This window comes from Protopterus annectens, chromosome 10.part0 (assembly GCF_019279795.1).
Source record: "Protopterus annectens isolate FY-2018-M chromosome 10.part0, PAN1.0, whole genome shotgun sequence".
NCBI lineage: Eukaryota > Metazoa > Chordata > Ceratodontiformes > Protopteridae > Protopterus > Protopterus annectens.
Window position 1 is genome coordinate 180,415,028 of NC_056744.1, and position 22,287 is coordinate 180,437,314.

Consider the following 22,287-nt stretch of genomic DNA (forward strand, 5'->3'; position numbering starts at 1 on the left):
CTGGAGTTTTTTTAAGGTGGTCAGCATAGGGAATCTGCTTTAGGCCTGTGATTTTTTTAGTGAGGTATTTCTGCAGCCTGTCCAGTTGTTGCAGATGTCTTGAGAGGTACATACCAAATGGGGCGTTGTATTCTATAATCAGTCTAATGAGGGATGAGTACAGTGGGACAATGACCTCCTTTTTTCTGGATGAAAAGCCCTTAGTGATGAGGTGTGCCACATAGAAGGATTTCCTGACTGTTGTGGCGATGTGGTTATTGAAGGTGAGACCACTGTCCACCTGTGTCCTTAAGTCTCTTATCACACTTTCGGTGTCCCCTCCCTCTGGAAAATATCTCACGTCATCCCACTCCATAAAGGTGCTAACTCCTCAGACATATCCAACTATAGACCCACTGCCGTTCTTTCCCCACTAGTCAAAATAATGGAGAAATGTGTACACAAGCAACTAATGCAATATCTTACACAGAATAACTTACTATCCAACTCCCAGCATGGTTTCAGGCCATAACACAGCACCACCTCAGCCCTCTTTTCCTCTACTACTGCCATAAATCAAAACAGCAATAAAAATAGGCTATTCTCCGCCCTCTTTCTTGACCTATCAAAAGCATTTGACATGGTCAACCATGAACTTCTCATTCTTTCACTAAAATATATTTCCCTCAACAATACTGCTATCAAGTGGTTCCACTCCTACCTGACTGGTAGACAACAGGTGGTACTATGACAGGACAAACTCTCCAGCCAGCTACCTCTCACACTTGGTGTTCCTCAAGGCTCCATACTAGGTCCACTACTCTTCTCTATTTTTATCAACAACCTCCACACTGCTATCCCTAAAGCTACCTGCATTCAATATGTAGATGATTCCACTCTGATCTGCTCAGCCACCTCCCCATCTGAACTGCAAACCTTAACCCAAAATACATCAAGAACTGGCTCACCAACCAACACCTACTTCTGAACCCCAATAAAACTAAACTTCTACTCTTCTCCCCCACTAGTAGATCCACCACACTTTCATTCTGTGTCACATCTAACAATGGTATTACTATTTCCCCAGATCATCACACCAAACTGCTAGGGGTTATCATAGACAATAATCTCAAATTTAACCTACAGGTCAACAAAACCATACAGACCATCAATAAGCTTGGATCACTGTATAGGAACAAGACATTTTTAACCCCACTGGCTAGGATTGCAATTGCCCGATCACACCTACTCTCTAGTCTTTTATATGCCTCGGCTGTACTCTCAAACCTCAATAAATCCAAACTAAGTAAGCTGTCCCATAGCTACAATCATATTGCCAGATTCGCCACGGGCTCCACCTGTAGAACCCACCACTGCCAGAACCTTAAACAACTAGAGTGGCTAGAACTGCCCAGCTTAATTCAATTAAATCAACTCTTAATAGCGCACGCAATTTTGTACAACCCTGAGGATACCCCATCACTTAAAAATATTATTAAGCCATATAGCAACCTAAGATCCGTACAGTCAGCTGATAAACTACTGGTCCAAACCCACAAAGATAATAACTCTGCTGGTGAATCCCTGTTTACCAACTTTATTGGCAAAACCTGGAATTCGTTGTCAAACTATATAACCCTACAATCCTCCAAAAGTCTCTTCAAAAAAATCCTCAAACAGTATCTCAAAGTGAATTGGCTATGCCCATGTACCAACCCTGATTAAGTTATAAACTAAAAGCATATTCTGTAATTATCATAACTTGTAACTACGTCACCAAACTCTGCTTCCAATCTGATGTGCCTTACTTTTAATTGTGTTTGTCCATGAGAATTGTGAGTCCCTACTAGGAAACATTACTAAGCCATTGTATATAACCACTTTTTTTTATAATTGTTTGCTAACTTCTGTGTAATCTATGTAAGTTTGCTTATGTGGAGTTTTTCTCCCTGGGCCTCCATATATGTGTGTGTGTGTGTGTGTGTGCATACATCTATCCCTGGGATTCATGAAGCATGGCACAAGGCCGGTGTTAGGCTTGCGCCGACCATGCGGCATGTAGGTGGCGCAGTAGCGCCAATTGCATATTAATGAAGGCGCGCTGTCGCCACAGCCACGTGCATAGGAAATGAGCACGAGTGCATAGGGCATGTCGAAGTGCCGCACGGAGGCGTGGAAATGTCAGCTGTCGACGTGCAACCTAAAATGCTTGCATATAACAATTTGCCTGCAATAGTAATCACACCTGTCAGTGTCCGTGGATACGGAAACATATGTAAAGCATGCAAGACAGTTCTTGCGAACACAAAATTAAGAAGCACACACAAATGCACGGTAGGGAATATCGAGTCTCCATCCCTCGAACAAATGACATTGAAAACCGTGTGCCCGTATTCTAACGCAGTGTAGATAGTTATACCAAGTGGAAGTGAAACGCAACATGTTAGCGTGCTGCCAATAGCTACGTCTAGCCCAATGGTCAGGGTTACCAGCTGTCCCACATTGTGAGTGATAGTACACAGCTGGGCAGATGTGTCCATACCAAAACCACGATAAATGTAAATATCTAGTGACCGTATGACAGAATTATATCCCACAACGCATGTAATAGTCACATACAATAGGTATGTCCGTATGTAACATACCACATGTGACAAGAAATAGAATAAGCAAGAAAACAAAACAGAAGGAGCATATAAACTGCTACAACAATAAGCTAACATGTAGGCAGAAAGGAAAAGTATTATCTGTAGTGCTGACCGTGGGTATGTGTTGTCCTGTAAAATCAGATATGTGTCCGGAATATATCCCATCCTGGACATATGAAAAGGTGGCACCCTACCAATGGTCAGAGCAGTCGGCCAAAATCTGCCCATATGCGGTCCAAGCCGTACTTGTCAGGATGTGTCACAGTTGAACAGGTATTACCTGGGTGTACCAACCATGTCATGAAAGTTAAGTATGGGCGTGTACCTATGTGCGTGATGTACAGCATGTTGAAGGTGGAACATGCCAGGGTAGCCTACACAACCATACAGGTACCTGACATATGTAGTGTATGCAATGTGTTCCCCTGACCATGTCATGGGCCGTCAACCAAAGAAGTGATGGATGGTGTGTCAGGAATATGTGTGTAGGGGGGGTGGGTAATGGTATAATCCACAAAGGCGAGAATGTGTTGGATGCAGAATAGGTGAACTGGAGGTGTATGAGGGAGCAGCGGGTGAATCAGAAAGAAACACAAAGAACAAGTATACACATCTGCAATACAACCTGACAGGCCATACTGTAGTACACAATCACACAAACATATGAATATTAAAATGTGCGATACAAATGTACAGAAACGTCACCGGCACATACCCACAGAATGGTCTGGATGGAACCAGCCCATTCAAATGCAACACACCTGGATTTATAATTGAATATCCATCATCCCCTCCACAGCACACAACCCGCCCCCATACTAGAACGTCCACCAAATCCAGCCATACTCGGCCTACTAGCTTGGCACAGCCATATCTACACATAGTGACCACTACTCATATGTAGTAGGCAGTGTCACCCTAAGTAGTTTCAGGATTGCAAACTATGTATCTCTTGCATATAAAACCCCATCACTTTTTTGTAAAGCCAAAAGAATGGACGGTATTGGTCTTGTTCAATTTTTGGATATCCCTCATGGGATAAGCAACCTGTGTAAACATCAGACTGGGTATCAGGACACGATGTCCAGTCCTGTAGACATCCGGACACAAGTTGAATGTGCAGTAGTGGTGCACGAGACTGTCCAGCCCTAGACGGTCATGCAGAACTTACTACCCAGGATCAAACACCTGCCCGTGATGCACATTTCCCCCATATGAATAATCAAGAGAATATATTGTACACATTCGCATAGTGGCACTTGGAAATAGGGTGATTAAGGCACTGACATAAACAGGATACCTCCTGACCCACTGTGTGAGGGACAGTCACTGTTTAGGTAGGTGTGTCCTGACCATCAATGATACAATGGCAAATGCCCTGTGATTGTAGGAAATAACTATGTACCATACTGCATGTAACAGTTGCCTAAAGTAGTCATGTCTGGATATAAAATACGTAATTTGTACAAGAAACAGACTAAGCAACTAAAGTTCTAAAAGAATAGGCTCTCAGCTAGGAAAATAATGAATGTTCTAAACCCTGCACTGAATGTGGGTATGTGTTGGCCTAAACAATCTGGTGTGTCCAGAATATATCCCATTCTGTACATATGAAAATGTGGCAACCCTAACAATGGTCAGAGCATCCGCACAATAACTGGACAGCCTCTGAATCACTCACAAAGCCAGGGACCTTTGGAGGAAAGGTGTTGAATGAGAATGACTAATGACAAGAATTAAGAGTAATAGACGCATTTAACTGCAGAAAATAAGTAGTAATACATATGTCTACGAATCTGTCAACACTTTCCAAGTTAATAGTATTAATATTGTAGAAGTGTCCATGATTGTCCCTGATTTGTCATTGCCTTGTCCCTGTCACTGTTGAAATTAGTCCCCGAGTATCACAGAGGTCCGTACACATATGTACACCAACCGTCACATTTGTTGACAGGACTATTGCATACCTGTAGTGAATTCATAAGTGATGTCCAGAATAATATTCATCGTATATATGAATGAATGAAATAGTCAAATGTGAAGGGAAACACCAGTGGAAACACCCTCCCACCGTGTATCATGTAGTGGAACCACCCCCACCCTATATTATGTAGTGCCGACCTAATAATGTGGTCAGAGATACTCAAACCCCTGCGTCTGTAAACACAAGTAGAATGTTAAAATAGGGACCAAATCTGTCCATGTGCTATGTCTGACATTTGAACAGGTACAGGGCAGTGGTGGTCACCAGTCTGACAAGCCTAAACCCGGATCAGCACATGAACACCCTGACAATCAAACACACGTATGTGCCAGGACTATAAGCGTTGGAGTACTGAATATCCTTGGAGTGAGTAGACATGCAGCACAGGTCCAGAGCAGTAGGGAATAGGGAATGTCATATGTGTAGTACCGTGGTTTTCCCAGCAGGAGAATGGATGCCTGCTGTGTAAGTGAAGTGGTTGAGGCATATGTTAGGGTAGCTATGAACCATGGATATACATATAAATGAAGCAGAACACCAATAGTGTAGTGTTTAGAGCATCCACCTAATGTAAATGCTTTCCCGGTTCAAGTATGACTATAGCACATATCACTTTTTTGTGTAATGAATGCCTCTGTGCTGTAAAGCCAACATTTAAACACGTAAAGGTGAACGTGTATTTCGCATGGGGACGTTAACCGGATTCCATCAATCAAAGTGGAACTGTCATAATGAATAAGGCACACCTAAGCACAAAGATGTGGCAGTAAACATATGTAACTCACAATAAGGATATGCAAGTGCACCTGCGTGTGTATAAGCAGCTCCCAGCATAAGAAATGTAAGTTGTTTTGTTCAGATGTAACTTATATATGTATATATAGCTATATAGATGTGTGTATAGATATATATCCACAGATATAAAATAAAGAAATACATGAAAAGAAATAATTATATATATATATATATATATATATATATATATATATATATATATATAATGAACGCCGAAAGGAGAAAGCATACACACGGGTTGTGAAGGGAATCTAGAGCAACTAAGGTATTATACAGTGCTTGCAGTGTATGTCAGATAAAGCTGCCCAAGAGTGAGCAGAGCACCACTATTCACACCAGAGGCAGGGTCATACCAGTGGCCATAATATTGTTGAACTGCTACGTCAACATTACACACAGACGGAATGTATTACATGTTGTGACCACCTACACATGTAACCTGCAAATGGCCGTAATCCATAACACCAGGAAAGGCACGTATGTGTAAATAATACACGAGGTGGTACAAATGTGTGTAGGGCCCCTAACGGTCTGGAGAGGGTAATGTGTAAAGGTGTGTCATGGCTGCGATATCATGTGGATAATGGCTGTTACGCATAGAAACTCAACACGGGTGGGTTGGAGGAACTATAGCTATGCCATTATGGATACAGGTGTGCCAGGGTTGGTTGCTCCAGTTCCAATGGAGTGGCCCATGTAGGTCAGCTAGTATGTAGAAGCGATTCTCAGCTAGAGCGTCTTCTGCGTGGAGACATGCGTGAATGGGCGTACCATCGTTGAAGGTTGTGCATCAGGGCTGGCAACTATGCACGTAAAAGTCTATCAACCAATCAGTAGCAGACCGGAGTTCCACAGTGGCAACCCCTAACCGGGAAAAGCCGAAAGACACAACAATATGCAAACATCAGTATGTTGACGTACATTCTCTGTAACACATGCACTCCATTTATTGACAGAAATAATATGAATGTGCAGACACAAATACAGTAGCAGGTAGGCTGTGTAGACGAGGAATAGGTCAAATGACACTGTATAACAACACACTTATCAGCGGTACTCCATACTTGAACAAAGTGCGACATCTGTCCGCTGTATAACGTGCTATATACCGATTACAAGTTAACAGGAGTGAAGTGTCGGTGTCATAATGACTAAGGCAATAGTATGCTGTTGAAGCAGAGATAAAACCCAATACGCATGTGTAAGTGTGTTTCTACGGGAAATGTATTGGTCAACGGACACACAGATGTGTATGTCTATATATATATATATATATATATATATATATATATATATATATATATATATATATATATATATATATATACACACATATACATACATGCATACATACACACACATATATATATATATATATATATATATATATATATATATATATATATATATATATATATACACACATACAGCATTTATTGATATATACACATATACACAAATTAAATATATATATGTCATTGTAGATATACACATGTACATAACTAGTTTACTGTACAACAAGCAATTACGGGTAACATATGTTCAGACTGGGCATGTGTTACTGGGAGGTCCAATAAACAAACGTTTACCCCCACACCGCTCAGCTTGGCCGGTGAGACATACAGACACGCAATAAAAATAAATACACTGCTGCTTTCCAAACCACCAGCAGGAAAGTACTAGTGGGAGAGATCTGCAAGGTCTATACTTTAAACATGGATAACGGGATCCCTTGTGGGACACCAAAAATTCACTATACAAGCAGCCTATGGTCATTGAGGCGAGCAGGATGTAGCTGTACATGGAATAGTAGGTTGTGCAAGTGTGATAACACATGGGTTGACAAGACGTACAACATGTGTCCTGAGATGGGGAGAGTGGGCAGTGTGTAGGGGTGTTTTCATACACTAGCTGCGCTCACAGTAAGTATGAGTCATGAGTGCTGTAGAGAGGTGTCAGGTAGGTGAATCATGGGTATGTAATAATGGGCCTAAGTGTGCAGGTGTCGGTTGGCAGAGATGTAGTAGGCACGCCCAGCGGAAGTAATTAATATGCCTATGTGGGCATTGCTGACGCTCATAACTCCCAAACATGAAGAGCATATCTACTAGGTAGTCCGTAAACCATTTGGGGAACACATAGGGATTATATCAGTGCCCTGTTCCCAATGATCATGGACGTCCATGATTACGAATCAGAATCCAACACAGTCCTAACTAAACCCCACCAGAACTAGTGATATTAGGTCAACAGATGGCAGAATAGACGTAATACCTGACAGCATATCTCTCTATGTTTATATATATATATACATATATATCCATACATAATGATATATATATATATATATATATATATATATATATATATATATATATATGTTACTGTAGATATACAGACAGGGCATATGCTACTGGGAGGTCTAAGAAACAAACATCCTCCCACACCGCCCAGCTAGGCCGGTCAGACATACAGACACGCAATAAAGGTGAATACACCGCTGCTTTCAAAAACACTGGCAGGAAAGTACCAGTGTGAGAGATCTGCAAGGTCTACACTTTAAACATGGATAACGGGGTCCCTTGTGGGACACAAATAATTCACTTTACATATGAACCCATGGTAATTGATGTGAACAGGATGTAGCTGTACACGGAACAGTAGGTTGTGCAAGTCTGATAACACATGGTTTGACAGAATGTACGACATGTGTCCCGAGACGGGGAGTGTGTGCAGTGTGTAGGGGTGCGTTCATACCCCAGCTGTGCTCACAGTAAGTATGAGTCATGAGTGCTGTAGAGGGGTGTCAGGTAGGGGAATCATGGGTATGCCATAATGGGCATAAGTGTGCAGGTGTTGGTTGGCAGAGATGTATTAGGCATGCCTCGTGGAAGTAATTAATATTCCTGTGTGGGCATAGCAGATGCCTACACCTCCCACACCTGAAGAGCACATCTACTGGATAGTCTGTAAACCACTGTAGGAACACATAGGGACTATAACAGTGCCTTGTACCCAATTAGCATGGACATCCATGATTACGAATCAGAATGTAACACAGTCCTAACTAAACACTTCCAGAACTAGTATGTTTAGGTGGACAGGTGGTGGAATACACGTAATGATTAATGAATACATGTATGAGTCATGTACAGCATGTACCTCGACAAATGTGAATGAATACATATGCCCTGTGACTGTCAGTGTGTCAGGTTAATAGAACCAATCATCCACATGTGTCCATCAGGGTGTTATGCAGTGTCCCTGATACAAGTGTTCATTTTCCCCCATTCGTATGTGAGGTCTGCTAGTGATGGAAAGCGAATATTCTGCCGACCACCATAGGTAGATGATAGTATAATAGTGTGGGGTTACCACCTGTCCGCCTTTGTGAGGGACACTCTACTCTGGGCAGTTGTGTCCTACAAAATGAATGTTATGGCACATGTCATACTGTGATATCAGGAAAAGAGTTTATATATTGTGTGTAGTGGTGTCATAAAATGATATTGTTGTATCTGAAAGAGGTACATGTTATAGGAAACAGTAGTAGCAACTATAATGCTACAAGAATAACCTTAACGTATGCAAACCGGTGAAGTAGTCAGTATGCTACTGGCTGTGGATATGTGTTGCCTTGCCAAATGTGACAGCTCTACATATAGGTCCTATAGGGCTGCCACCTTTCCAAATGGCCAAAGTGGGAGCTGCTCTGTAGAAATGTCAGATGTACCAGGTAAGAACATACCTACAGCCATGCATAGTACAGACATATACATAGTCACACAAATCAAAGCCTAGTCAAGCAGCAGTCAGGTTGCTTATGCTACTTCACATAACATATAGACGTGTCACTAAATAAATTATACAATAACCGTTACATGCAACTATTACAGACACATAGAATATAATATTGTCCTGTAATCGGGACATTAGGTATGGCTACAGTATTGTCGCATGACACATATGCCTAATGAGGGATTGTCCCATGCAAAGTGGGAAAGGTGTTACGCCTAGAATGTGTACAATCTAAAAGGTGGAAATCCTACAATAGGTATGCGGTAGCATGACCCGGCCGAGAGATGCATTTCCCAAAACACATTCACATGTCAGCATTGCAGAGTATCAGTTCCCATGTATCAGCCAGATGGGAGCAGATTGTATGAGGAAGACGCATATCATATGATGACGTCACTGGACAGGCCGCCGAGTCCGTACAGTCGAACGCCTGCCATCGCCTAATGTTTAGCCATACCCGATACTGTAATCATGTAGTCCGATGTAATAGGCATCACAAGGGATCGCACCCACCCAGCATGATTGACAAATGGAAGTACCAATGTTGGTGCACGTGCAAGTGAGTGAGCAAGCGGGTGTACCCATGTTTGTTTACCAGTATGCGAGTATTGCACTGTTAAAGAAATGTGGAGTCTAAACAAGTATAAGGAGCTGTAACCAGAGGTCAGCAGTGCTTAACAATGCGCAAACCCACGCACAAATGCTTCTACCGGCTGGAATGTGCCTTACCCACTCCGTATCCAAAGGTGTCGTTCTGGACAAAAACAAGGAACTGTCCTTTGCACGTGTTGGTAGCAATACCCTGCACACACACAGCTCATGTGAATTGCCAATACACCATGGCATATATACAGACAATAGACAGTACCACACACATACCATACAGCACAGTCATCCAACAGTATAGCAAGGTACTGGCAGATATGTCCGGACCACTGGTGTTTGTAGACCTGGCCATTCTGTGTTGCAGTGTGTGAGCATGCCCAGTATGACTGTTATGCATGTTGTCGACTGACATTACCGTCATACCATTATGTGTTTGAGCATGCCCAGTATGGTCAACTGGATCGCATGTGTCACATGTCCATATAGTCAGTACTGTGGTGCCAACCCCTGCGTTGTACACCAACAGCTGGCATGCTGTATCTGCAGGGTAGCTAACGGTCATGTGGCATTGACTGTTGCTACATTTCTGCACAGCGTGGGGGAACATTCAATTGCATCCACAGTCCTACACAGCACAGGGGTGACGCACCTGACTCTCACATGTGTACGTTGGAAGGGGTGCACAGCTGACAGTTATACACATTTGCTACTACTGTACTGATATGCCAGGTACTCCATTTCAGTGTGTGTAACCACCTAAATTGCTGGTTGGAGGCATACCAGTGTACGTTGGATCCTAGCTTGAATTACCAGCATAGTGGTTTCAGACGTCCTAGCCATCACAACCTGCATCCAACTGCCTGGCCTGCTGTAGTCTGTGTTTGTGTTTGTGGTGGTTGGGGTCATCCATTGTGCATCTCCAGAGGCCATTGTATAGCATTTCCCTGTAGTGGTCTACACTTGTCCATCTATATGAAACTTGTGTGGGCTGTATGGACAGACATGATGTTCAGCCCATAACCTGCAGTGGGTTGGGACACCATATATACTACTGGCTACTACTGTGACCCTGGTTGGTGCTACAGATGTCATGGTGCCACTATGGGCGTGCACTGTCTGCTACCCTAACAGTCGGCCACCAAATTCCCTTGTATGCTCACATCCATACCATAGCTACAGGTAAATACACATTCTAATGCAACTGCCAATTGGTAGGTTGATTGACTTACCTTGGGGGTGTTCCAGAGTTGAGGATGGTGCTGGAGGGTTGCCTATGTCGGATGCACACAGTGCACTTCCTGTACATGGCTGAGCACAAGCAGTGTCATGTTTGGCATCCGTTGTACTGTCTGTGTGAGTCAGAGAGGGTGATATTCCCTGGGTACCTACTGTGTCAGTGCATATGCCATGTGTTGCCTCCTTGCCAAGGGCAGGTCATACTGTGCATGCCTCCTTTCGCTGACTGGGTCCAGCTCAGGTAGTTCCTCCTTCAAGTCACACTGTGCCTGTACAGGCCTTTGCATTGGTGGGAGGCTGTGTGGCCCTGCCCCATGCTGTTCCTGCTGCAACTGTTACCGCAGGATCAGATTGTGTAGCATAGCACATACCATAACAATTTGTGTGCATGTAGCTGGTGAATACTGCAAGGCTCCATCGGATGTGTCCAGACACCAGAACTGTGACCTCAGCATCCCAAACACACACTCAGTGATATGTTTTGGCTGTGCGTGTGCCTCAGAATGGGGTAGTTGTTCAGGTGTGTGTGCATTGCTGATGGGTGTCATCAGCCACGGCTCCAGTGGTTACCTAGCATTCCCCACTATGTGACTGTAGGGGATGTCCATATTGCCAAAGGTGTGGTACAGCTGCGTCAGATGCCACATATCGGAATTGTCATAGCTTCCAGGGCAGACAGCACACACATTCAGTTTAATACCCTGTCCATCGCATACGGCCTAGCTGTTGGAGGGTATGCCCCTGCAGTGTCTGTAGGCCCTACCCCACTCACCGGGTGGTGCTTTGATTTGTACGTGCATGTAGGCTATAGCACCCAGTACCCCAGGGTAGTCAGCCATTTGGTGGGAGAGACGCATATTGCTGGCCAACAAAGCACGTGTGTTGAGGACATGTACGTGTTCACTGGCACGTGGTGACATGGCGTCTGTGAACTGGTGCAATACTCTGGATGCAGATGCCTGGGACATCCCCAAGATATCCCCAGTTGTCCGTTGGGAGGTACCTGTGGCTAGTATACCTAGGCCAACACATACCTTGGTATCTACTGGGATGGGTTTCCCTTGGCCTGTTCGATGCGTCAGGTGTGGCCGATGCAGTTCACCAAGCTGCTGTAGGAGGTGTCTGTCCACCCCATAGTGCTCCATTATCTCCAGCCCATGTAGCCCCTGGTAGGTTATCCTGGGTCTGTAAAGTGTTCTGTCACCTCACTAAGGGTTGTTCGGCAGCATTCACATCCTCACCACCCTGAGCCTCTTGCACATGTTGGTCCATGTTGCCTGCTGCAGCCCTTCTCATTTGGTTGGATTGTGTCAAAAAATGTCCCCGCATGTATACACCGGTGGTGTAGAGTGTGGGAGAAACCTATGTGTATGGTGCTTGGTCACTTTAACGTAGTGTTCATGGGCGTCCTGGCCATGTAATCTGCTGATTGTGCTAATTATCACTTGTCTGTACAACCTGTTCAACTTGACTATTCTACTACTGCTGTTGTCCCTCCCAATTTCACCAGGCAGGTATAGACACACACCTAGCTTAGGCATGCTAAGGCAGGAGCAATCCTGAGGCACAGGGCTCCAATGTACGTACAGTATGCTTGAAACTCCTCCCATGCCTTTACCTATATTCCAGTCCTGCACCCTGTTATCTGCACACATACACTCTTGGGATTTGCATCACACCCTGGGGATAAACGGGATTCACTATTGTCAACCTCATTTGCATAGCATTGTCTTCTCATGCATAGTCATATGACCCATACTGATCCTCCAAATTAATAACCACTGCTTACTGTCGCTCAGATCCACACACAGCTGGCTAAAGGTGACTTACTATCACCGTATTCGATGTCCCTTCTTCTTCCCATCAACAAAATAATCAGTCTCTACACGACTAGAATCTGGGACCCTGTACACCACAGATGAAGTGCTTTACCACAAAGCCATGGCAGACATACATACATCTGAGGTGATCACGTACAGATCATCCAGCACAGACATTCAATAGTGCTAATGTCCACACACATACATATAGATATATATATATATATATATATATATATATATATATATATATATATATATATTTTATATATATATATATATATATATATATATATATATAAATATAAATAAATATATATATATATATATATATACACACACACACACACACACACACACACACACACACACACACACACACACACACATATACACACACACAGACGTAGATATTGAATTTACATCACAACAGCGGACCACAAGACACCAAAGCATTAGACAAGAATGAAAGGGAAACCACGTGCCACCTGCATTATGTAGTGGTGTTACTATCAAGGCAAGTGTGTTACATTGCATCACACGGGTCAGATGGTAGTAAGGGTAAGAGTAGGGCTGCTGACATTTACTCACTAGACCTATTGGCGAATGTATGTGTATGTGTTGACAGCCCAGTCTCTTGGCCGATTATGACATTTGTGGACACTATATAGGAATGCAACAAAACACACTCAACACATTCTGGAGCTAGCCACTCACAGATACCAACACATAGGAAACATCTGCCAAACACACACACCTGTCATGACATGGAATAGAACACCTACCTGTCATTTCTATCACACTACAGCATTATGCAGTTACAGAATGCACTACCGAGATTACTAGAACACAGTGCTCCCAGAGGCATACTTCTAGGTGGGTGACATCATCAGCAAAGGAAAAGACACCGATAGGGAATGTATGGTGAGTAAGCAGTCTAGAAGCATTACTCTGTCCCCAGGCAACTAGAAACACACAGACACACACACGCAGCAGGGCTGGGATTCAAACACACACTTAACTACTTTATAACACTACAGCATTACACAGTTACAGAATGCGCTACTGAGATTACTGGAGCACAGCACTCCCAGAGGCATACTTCTAGGTAGGTGACATCATCAGCAAAGGCAAAGACGCTGATAGGGAATGTATGGAGAGTGAGCAGTCTAAAAGCATTACTCTGTCCCCAGGCAGCTGAAAACACACACACACACACACACACACACACACACACACACACACACACTTGGCAGGGCTGGGATTTCAACATACACCTAACTACCTTATCCCACTACAGCATTACACAGTTACAGAACAAGCTACCGAAATTACTGCAGCACAGCACTCCCAGAGGCATACTTCTATGTGGATGACATCATCAGCAAAGGCAAAGACGCCAATAGGGAATGTATGGAGAGTGAGCAGTCTAAAAGCATTACTCTGTCCCCAGGCAGCTGGAAACACACACACTTGACTGGGCTGGGATTTGAACATACACCAAACTACCTTATCACACTACAGCATTACGCAGTTACAGAACGCACTACCGAGATTACTGGGATACAGCACTCCCAGAGGCATACTTCTAGGTGGATGACATCATCAGCAAAGGCAAACACTCCGATAGGGAATGGATGGAGAGTGAGCAGTTTAAAAGCATTACTATGTCCCCAGGCAGCTGGAAACACACACACTTGGCTGGGCTGGGATTTGAACATACACCTAACTACCTAATCACACTACAGCATTACGCAGTTACAGAACGTGCTACTGAGATTACTGGAACACAGCACTCCCACAGGCATACATCTAGGTGGATGACATAATCAAGAATGGAACAAACACCGATAGGGATTGTATGGAGTGTGATCAGTCTAAAAGCATATTACTGTCCCAAGGCAGACGGAGACAAACACATGGCAGTGGTGTGAGCAGGACAACTGCCTATCTACAGAGCACTAGTGCAACACTACATAGATATGAGATGCACCACAGACAATACACCTTTTAAGACAGTCAACCAGTGTGTTCAATGTAGGAATCCATCCTGACGTGAGGTATGGACATCTGTTGCCTGGATGACCACTATCGCTATACAGGATTTCAGTGGTCATGCCCATACACAGAGGCACATAACCGACACAAGGTGTCACTGGGCATGCTCACACACTTCGTAGCACACGTCCGTTTGGAATGTACTATGTGTCCATCTACACAACGGCGTACTGGGCATGCTCACACACTTAGTAGTAGCGAAGGGCTGTGTTGTATGCACACGGATTCTAAACACGGAAGGGCACAGTGTGTCGATAGTGAACATTGTTAGCACGAATGCTGCACTACATATATCTGACACCGGTCGTCAGTGCTAGATGTGTAGCGTTCGTAATCACAGCTGACAATCCAGATCCAACAATGGGGAATACGGACATTTCTGCAGTGAGGAACACCTGGTATATGGCACAGTTGTGCACAATAGCACTACCACCGTATACCTCAGATACAGACATGTGGGCCATAAGACCGTGACGGACCGCTCCCGGTGTTAGTGTCCCCACGTACATGAAGGCCACTCACATGTACTGACCAGTGCACACTCAAGAGCCATCACAGATGTCTCAGGTGCAGATCACAGTGGTAAATGCCGCATTCTACTATGTAGCCCTCAGACATCACCATGCTCTTAGACCAGCAACACACATCCATACATTAGTACAACACCATGTTACTCATGACCAGTGGACTGTACATAGGTCTACAGCAACTGTGCAGACTACACATGTACTGTCAGGGTTCCATCATGTGTTATGCAATGCAATGATACCACTGTTCATAACCAGGTCGGCTCTACACATAACAGGGGCCCTGGGTCTTATACAGCTGTAACAGATAACTGTTGCTGTACACCAAAAAACACTCATGTTTGGATATGACATACATGTAATTGCCGTGGATATGTACATGGCCAACACACACACACAACACATATGTACATAGCATAGCTTTTGCTCTTCTCTGTGCAGACAAGTGGCTACAGCAATCACACGCATGCACATGGAAGGTAGGTCCATGGCTGTTGAATGCTAACAGTACATAAGGTAGCAATGTTGACTTAAGTAACATTCCCTCTGTACTAGTTACCCATGACAACTGTCATATCATACAACAGTCCATGTGTCATGAATGTCATCACACATGTCCACCAATTGCAATGCATACAAACATAACTACATGACAGGAATGTAGGATCAACACACATGTACATGTAGTGGTGTGCATTCAGCTACCATGCATGTGCAGTAGCTGATGTATGCAGTTCATCTGTGTCTAACTACAACATGCAGTTGCAATGCAGCCCCATCATTGACACCTGTATATGGTGAAATACTGACAGTATGGTAGGATGTACATCAGGTATGGATGGATGTGTGTACATAAAGTGGTGGTCCACCTTTGCAGATGGATGTTTGCTGAAGACAGCTCACAGGTGTGTCACAAGCCACCCTACCATAACATGTGCAAACAGTATGCTATGTTACTTTTACTTGAAGGTGAAGATGTACAACCTACACAGTAGTCAGGGTGTCACTGACTGTAAATCACTTGACACCTGTAACACTTACGTCCTCCCATGTGCATATAGCAGCACAATTGCCGAAGGTAGCGTCGGTACACATAATGAGGCCAATACTGCTGCATGTCTGTCAGACGTATCATCATATAGCAGGTGTATGATTCACAGTACTGCCATGTGTGTTTGCTTGTGTGACCATATATGCCACATATGGTGGGGAATACATCCCAATTGTTACACACCCCTGTACACTGTTGTAGAGATCTGTACATACTGCAGTGTAGAAAGCAAGACATAGGCAGGGGTGGTGCACATGTCAGCTATCTGTATGGAATGACATTTGTGGACTCCACAGTGTGTGTGTGTGTGTGTGTGTGTGTGTGTGTGTGTGTGTGTGTGTGTGTGTGTGTGTGTGTGTGTGTATGCATGTATGGCTGTCTGGTGCATGGAGTGAGGGTGTATGCTACCATACAGAATAGACAGGATCCCTAACCCCTCATGGTGATGCAATCTACTACCCTGTTGATGCCGTCGGTCTCAGCCTTACTGCCTACCTGTACATGTTCATTCTCTGTGTCACATCATGTGAGTGCACAGTACTATGAAGGTGATTACCACATAGACAGGGGTCCTCACCTCAACACTATCGAGTGTGCATTATAGTGTTATTGACCCTGTGAGTGTGGGCATGTTACTGTGTGTTTCTGTGTATGTCTGTGCGTGTTCTCATCCTATAATGTGACAGTGTATTACTGCTACACAGTGAGGCCTTATGCTATCAATTGGCCTCTACCCTTGACATCAGCCAGACCACTGTGTAAACCCCCCACACCATGACACAGTACCTGTGATGTGACCCGGTATGGATGTCACGTCTCTAGCCACTGTAGCCAATTAAACAGCTCACATGCTTCTGGATCAGTAGATGTGTGGACATCTGTGGAATGGTAGCCTTTCTAACAATGAGGTTGAGGCTACGTATAGCATGCTGGTATTGCCATACATGCCGGTGAGTACTCCACATTTCCCCATGGGAACTGCAAACACTGCTACTTATTGGCACATGCAGTTAGACCTTAAGGAGGGAAGCAGGGCATCGTTACCAACATGCTGTTACTGTTGTTACCAAGCCACATACTGTGAACATACAACAATGCATTCTAACTGCAAATACTGTAACGTAATGGCACATGCAATTAGACCTTAAGGAGGGAAGCAGGGCATAATTACCAACATGCTGTTACTGTTGTTACCAAGACACATACTGTGAACATATAACAATGCATTCTAAACCTGTACTACATGGTATGTCTGGTACGTGTCAACATACACAGCAAATGTAATATACACTTATCTCACTATTCTGTTCACCCTGTGCATCAGACCATATGAGCATGTCCCTGCACCGATGGTGTGGATGACAGGGATGTGGCACAGGCATCATCATATGCACAGGGTGATAATGTTTGCCAGGGGCATAGGCTGCACCAGTGCATGACATCATGTGTGTGGGCTAGGGCCAGTGATTTGATTGGACATGTGTGGTTGTTATGCATGTGGGTGTTGCGGTGCCCTGCAGATGTTTCTGCTGTGTGCGTGTATGTGTGCACACAGTTCTGTCATGTGTCCAGCCTACACAGGGGTATTATTGACAGCTCCAGATTTAACAGACCAGGATGTACAGCTCACTGTGTCCGGCCACGTAACCTGTGCCTGCCAGGGGTTGCACGGGCACTACCAGGCAGAGGTACAGATTGGCTACTGTCCGATGACACATGTCCACTGGAACCGTGTCCCCACTGAGAACATCCAGGGCCATGTCCATGTGGCCTGCTGTGTCCTGGTGTGGACAGCACAGCACCAGCTGCACTGCTACTGCTACCGGCACTATGGGAGTGGGCATGTGAGGTGGCACACTCACGTTGACCTGCACTAGGTGGTGTAGCTGGCCTACGTCCATGTGGCCTACGCCTCACTCCTACCAAATGTTCCAGCACAGACAGCTCATGCTCACGGATTGCCATGCCATGGTCAAGGATTCCGACCATGTCACCCAATCACCTGTCCAGAACATCAGCAATCTGCTGTTGAGCATTTGCAAATGTCTGGATGTTGTCATTTAGAGTACGGATAGCAGCCCTCTGCAGCCTCTGCCCTTCTCTGTTCTGCCGTTCAGCACATGCCTGTGCTGCCATTACAGTCTGGAACATGCGTCTGGCGATACCAGCTACTGCGCTCTGTCCTGCAGGTGCATGTCTGCCAGAGGTCCTCCTACGAGCAGCACCGGCCACATGCCTGTGTGACACATCTGCAGTCATTACACTGACACCATGGTGTGAAGACATACCTTCTGTAGCCACCACATGTTCCTGTTCCAAGCTAACACACGCTGATTGTCCTTAATCTATGGCCACTGGTGATGGGGTATGTGTTGGCATGAGAACTGTGTGTGGGGGGAAGAGGGGGATATAGCTGGGATGACAACCATTGGCACAGATTCAGCCCCTGACAACCCTGCCTGTACCTCAAGCTTATGTTCTTCACTGCTAGAGTCTGTGGGAACACTAACATGAGATGGACCGCAGGAGGGTAACTCACCTACATCACCTGTGAATGCAAAGAAAGACTCTACATTACAATAGAGACACACACACAGACAGAGACACAGACACAGACACACACACACACACACACACACACACAGACAGAGACACACACACACACACATAGACAGAGACAGACACAGACACACACAGACAGAGACAGAGACACACAGACAGAGACAGAGACAGACACACAGACAGACACAGACACACACAGAGACAGACACAGACACACACAGAGACAGACACGAGCACAGACACACACAGAGACAGACACGAGCACACAAATAGACACAGACACACACAGAGACAGACAGACAGACACACACACACACACACACACACACACACACACACACACACACACACACACACACACACACACACACACACACACACACAGAGACAGACCATGCATGTGATTTGACAGAAGGCATGTAGCATGCATGTGATACAGCAGATGGCATGCAGCTCAGACATTAATAGTGGTAGTTAGCATACATCCCTGGGTTGGACACAACAGCAAGCAGGTGTCATATCAGAAGTCATGCAGTTCACACAATCATGGTAGTAAGCATGCATCCCTGTGATACACCATGTGGACCAGCACAGGTTAACAGTACACATGGCTGATGTGACCTTGACATTAACATGTAGTATGACATGTAATCTGCTGACGTGTGCATTGACATGCATACATGTCTGACACAATGGTGTCCTGGCACATGTACAGCGGTGTAATGGGTATCACATTGCAGTGTTGTCTGTATGCCCTACAGATAGAATGCACTTTTAGCAGATGTGCATGAGCATTGAAGGGTAGTATGAGGCATCTACATTGCTATACAGTGTGAAGTACAGACACTGTGCCATTGCATGGCATCATGAGGTGTCTATATTGCTATACAGTGTGGAATACACACACAGTGCATAGCCATGACTGCGTGCATATGCATTACATAAATACTGTGGATTGTGACCCAAGTGGCTGAGGTGTATACACACTAAACCATGCTGTGTCATGTGACAGGTCACCAGAAGACCTACGGATGACACCCCTGTACAACTACTAAAATGTCTTAGCTGCATGGCAACCGTGTCCACACATGGCAGACTTGTCAATACACCATGTCCCACATGACATTTATGTACCACACACACGAGGTGCACGGCTGACAGTGATGTCCAACAGCAGCAAGGGAAATGTACGGTATCTGTGGCCTGATGTGGTGTCTATGTCTGTGGAAGCTGTACAGGTGACTGCTGTCATGCTGTGACACAGTCATGATGTTCAACACATCTTATATGGTTGAATTAAGTGACACCTCCTCAAGCTGTGCACAGGCTTTTATCATGTCCAGTGTTCCACATCAACTATATAACCATTCAACAAAGGCTATAGTTGGACAATGTGTGGACAATGTGCAACAGGGTGTATACACATCACATCTACTGCGTGTTGTTACATGTCTCTGACCATCCTCCATGGCCATGTGTGAACATGTGTTGGCCAAATGTTTGTGATGGCCATCTATCTCACATGTCTGTGTTGTCCCATATGACATACACCCATAGATAAAGTATAAAAAAAAGAAGTGGTCAGCAATCCCAGGAGTAAAAGCTCCGTAGTATAAAAATCAAATAAATAATCAAACAAAGAAATAACTACGGAGCTACCAGGCAAGGTCACACTACATAAAGGCAGGAAACTGCAAAATATATGACTCTCCATATATCTAAGTAACAGATATTAAAGTCAATATACGAATTAGTTAAAAAAAAGGTTTATTGTAAACGAGGTAAGCGGTTTCGCTAAGGAGCTCTTCAGACCTATCAACTAACAAATAAAAAGTCACTGAATATATATACATCTCAATCAGCATCCATCAATTAACAAATCATATGTCAAGACAGATTCTTAAAGACATATAAACATAATAACATAATATTAGGAACAAAATTGTATAAAATTATAACAAAAATATAAAACCTATATAAAATACATTTCTAATAAAAACCTATATCATATCCATATAAACAGATACACATATATATTTTTAAAAAAGTATATATGTCCATAAAAAGTATGCTTAGGACCTTTCACTGAAATGAAAAAGTCATTTGTGTAAACGCCTTCTTTTTAAAAATGGTTTAATAGATGCTCACTCATTCAAGCCCTTGCCTCTATCAGCCTTTAAGGTAGTAATCCAACAAGTTTCTCTATGCTCTGTATAAATTCTAACATCTCCATCTCTAATGCTAGTGTGAACTAATTCAATAACCCTAAAGCTAAAAGAGTGTTCTGGAACTAACTCACTAATATGTTTGGAGAGGGCATTATTAGGTGACCCCTTCTTTATATTGTACAGATGTTCCCTCATTCGGTCACGTAGAACTCTGTTGGTCTTCCCAACATAAAATGCACTACAGAGTCCACATACTGCAAGGTAAACCACATTCATGGACATACAATTGTGGTACCCTCTGAATTTAAAAGATTTGCCCAAATCTGGATGAAAAAATTATTCTTCAGAATTAATAAAGCCACAAAAATTGCAAGAACCACATGGTCTAGTAAGACCAAACTGACTAGATGTCTTGTCAGCATTCTTGTGACATAATAATCTCTTCAAATTCTTATGATTTCTATATCTGAAAGTAGGGGTTTGACCAACAATGTCTCCTATATCATTATTGACCAAAGTACTGGCCAATATTGTTTAAAGAGATTTGTTATGTATCCAGTATCATTTGAATAATGTAATGGAATTTTTGTAGATTTAATTCTATTATTAACCTTAGTGACAATGGTCCTATCATTCTCACCAAAATATGGTTTCGCTCTATTCTCTCTCAAACTGGCAAGGTTATCCCATTGTCTATGTAGCTCTGCATGTGAATAACCCCTCTCTATCAAATCCGATCTGATCTGGATCAACTCCGAATGAAAACCAATATCTGAGGAGTTCATCCTGGATGCTCTCATTCCTTGCCCCTTGACTAAATTTTTAAAAACATAGCCTGGGTGCATGCTTGTTCTAAACAAAAATGCATTCTGATGACAAGTTTTACGAAACACACCAGTATTAACAATACCTGAGTCTAACTTCTGAATATATACATCTAAAAAATCCATCAAATCAAATGAAAATTTATATGTAAATTTCAAGCAAGAAATCAAATTGTTCACTTCTTCAAAAAATTCATTAAAGGCTGATAGGGATCCACGCCATAAAATAAA